Source organism: Lactuca saligna, chromosome 3 (genome assembly GCF_052625555.1).
Source record: "Lactuca saligna cultivar CGN05327 chromosome 3, ASM5262555v1, whole genome shotgun sequence".
Classification (NCBI taxonomy): Eukaryota; Viridiplantae; Streptophyta; class Magnoliopsida; order Asterales; family Asteraceae; genus Lactuca; species Lactuca saligna.
In genome coordinates, this window is record NC_136419.1 from 39,687,755 (window position 1) to 39,691,189 (window position 3,435).

The 3,435-nt window shown below is 32.3% G+C and overlaps 1 long non-coding RNA gene across 1 annotated transcript; it reads right to left on the reverse strand.

Moving 5' to 3' along the window:
* Nucleotides 1-318: 318 nt before the first annotated feature.
* Nucleotides 319-2,702, reverse strand: LOC145033592 (uncharacterized). Its single transcript, XR_013677614.1, has 3 exons — nt 2,167-2,702; nt 1,908-1,991; nt 319-496 (listed from the first exon to the last, which is right to left on the reverse strand). It is a non-coding gene; the product is annotated as an uncharacterized LOC145033592 (long non-coding RNA).
* Between the last annotated feature and the right edge of the window lie 733 nt (nt 2,703-3,435).

Sequence of the window (3,435 nt, forward strand, 5' to 3'; positions counted from 1 at the left end):
ACAACACATGCATTCGGGGGTTTCCCAGCAATATATGTCAAATAAGGCAACCATGATGGGGATGGAGTACAGCGAATGAACACCCAATTTCACTAACACCTACAGGTGGTGAACCTGCTAGAGTTCCACAGGATTGTCTAGAAAAGTCTGTGGTAGTCATCTAATCTCCGCTAGATGACTGAATCAAAAACAACATTGACGCCCCTCATCTGTTTATCACAAAACTATCTACCCATGTGTCACACCCCGACCAACGGCGGAAAATGCCGGAGTTACAACGTTATAAATTGAATCACAGTCAACCATATATGTTGAACATTTAAAGTACAATAATTAATATATTACAAACTTTCAAATTTTTTTTTTTAAAAAAAGAAAGCATTACAATATTTTAACAATTGACGATAAAAAGAAAAAGAAACATATCACGATTATTTAATAGTAAGGAAATAATATTTCCTTAGCACCAACGCCATACCTTCGACTTCTTATTTACCTGAGAATACACACATTTTAAAAATACGTCAACAAAATTGTTGGTGAGCTCCATAGGTTTTGACGCCGAGAGTTTTATAAAATAAAACACAATTTTTATGAATGTAAGAACTACAAACCAAGGAAACATACATCTTTATAAATTTCAAATAAATATAAATTAGATGAACATATTTTCTTGAATCAGTATAAGATCTCAAAATCAATATTATTTAGAATATATAAATAGCAATTCATATATTTTCAATAAGTGAATTACCAATTATTTACCTTATGTAAATAAATAATTTCACTAAAACAATAACACCAATACCTTCCGTTTTGATTCATATTAATATTTTTGGTAATGGATTTCCGGGGTTATGTAGAGTTTAATAACCGAGCTATAAGACTTGTATCCGCCTCTGTTAGATATAAAATAGTTCCAACGACGCTTCATCAACGTCAAAACAACAATGACATAGAATAAGAAGTTATCGTCCGTTTTGTCTCGTCATACGAAGGTTGTAGCTAGCAACCGCGGACGGGGTGTCAATCCGTATAGATCTATACATAACATTCTCCGCTCCTTGGGGATTAACGGTTATTACAGAGGGCTTCACTAAGTTCATATTCTTAGTTTGATGAAAAATAAACTCACATAAAGATCCCGTATTTTGTTCACAATTCTTTAGTTATATAAAGTTATTTATCTTTGAACTATAACAAATACTCAAGCCGCATAACGGCTGTATTCGGAACGATAGCAAATTTTCAAACCAAGTGAAAATCCACAATTTTAACGATCATTATATATAAACCTACAGTTTATAATAACAGCTAGAAATTTAACATATATTCTAGTAACCAAATATTTAATATTTTATAAGATGACAATATTAAACATCCAAAAATTACTATTATTATTATTATTATTATTTTTATATATAACAATTAGTCGACATATTAGTACACATGTATGTCTTATTGGGTTTATATAAGTCTATAATTTTGGACATTTTTATACTCAAAAGTGACCTATATATAATAACAGTAACATATTACGTATAATTATTCACATATATGTAAATAATAGAATAACATGTAAAGATACAAAATTTGGAGATTTTTAATGTTTCATTTTGATATAATAATAAGTACAGCAAGTTTTATAAGGTAAGAAGTTCATAACTCCATTTTACGTGAATAGTGTATTTTTTTTTGTTGTGGATAAAAGCTTTTATGCGACACAAAAACAGTCACAATATGTATAAAAGTGTCATATAAGTAATAAATGTAACATTTAAAATTTTATGAACTCATGCAATTTCTTATAGTTTGAACCTGTAATATCATATGCTTGTGTGTATTCCCCCCCCCCCCCCCCCCCCCATAACTGTTTAACAAAGTAAAAAGGGGCCATGGAGACTCACGTTAGTAGTGAGAGTCGAGAAGTGTCGGGAAGATCGAGTTTTGAGCGGGTTTTGCTCCGGGATTCTTGGAGTCGAACTATACACCTAGAAACAGGAAGGTAACGTAATAAGGAAACTATATATGTTTGTTTAGTATCGAACCCATCATCGGGATTATCTTTTCGGGACTGTTCATGCCACCGGCCACCATGGCAGGTGTTGGTTGTTCTTCGGGATTTTTGAAATGTGTTCTGAATAGAAAAGAACGATATATGGTTACCTGAGATCAATGGAGGAGTAAGGAATGACGAGAAACTGCTTGAGGGTTGAAAAGAGATGAAGACAGGAGGGTAAATAGTGGTTGTCGCCGATTCTTCTTCTCCAGTAAGCAGTGTCGACGGTCCTGTTTGCGATCGGAGGCTTGCTTCAATTGGCCATGGCGGTGGTTTTGTGGTTATCGGTCAGTCTGCCAAAAATGGAAGGAATACGAGAGGTTGGGTTGAAGAAGGCAACAACTTCGGTTGTTGCTGGGTTTTTCTGTGATCTAAAGGAACACGAGAGAGAGAGAGTTGAGAAGATGAAGGGGCATGTGAAGAGTGTTATCTAAAAATGAATTCAGTAGTGAGATATTTGATCAGATTTTTTTTTTGTACAGTTTCATGATCGAATGAAGATATGGAAGTAGATTTGAAATAGTTCCAAAGATATCAAGCATGTGAGGTATTTGTGAGTATGCAAGTGAGAGAGATAGAGAAGTATTTGTGAGTATGCAAGTGAGAGAGATAGAGAAGTATTTGTGAGTATGCAAGTGAGAGAGATAGAGAAGAAAGGGGGATACAAAATTTCGTAATAGTCCTGGATGATATTTCTTCCAGATTGTGTTTGAAGACTTTGTGTGAGGTTATGTGGGCCCTAAGATCCCAATTGAGATTTAGAAGTACATCAATTAGTTGCCTGACAAGTAATGGAATGGAAGGCAGGTGTATAACTTGGTTACGTCCTTCTAGTTTGCTAGAGCTTTCCATTCAATATATATATATATATATATATATATATATATATATATATATATATATATATATATATATATATATCTTTTATCCATGTATACACACGTATACATGCATCACATAGTTACATTATATGGCTTTTAATGCATATTTGTGGTATAAATAATTATATATTTTACTTATAAAATTTAATCATTCCCATTTGTTAGATTTCGTTTATAGTAGATATTATGAAGCTTAAATATCAAATATTGGTCTCACTTGAATATAAAGGATTTAATCGCAAATATGTGAATAATTATTTATAATAATACCGATTAATACACAATAGTTTTTATTATAATAATATTCGGGGTGATTGACCGACAAATCCTGGACCGATTTTTGTCAATTGTTACACCATGTTCTACCCAACATATTAGTAGATAAAAATATATATTTTTATACATAGTTTAAAACCTGTATAGCATTCTCATTCAATACATATTCCAAACAACAGATGAGACACATACACATAACACATATTTCATAGAGAATAA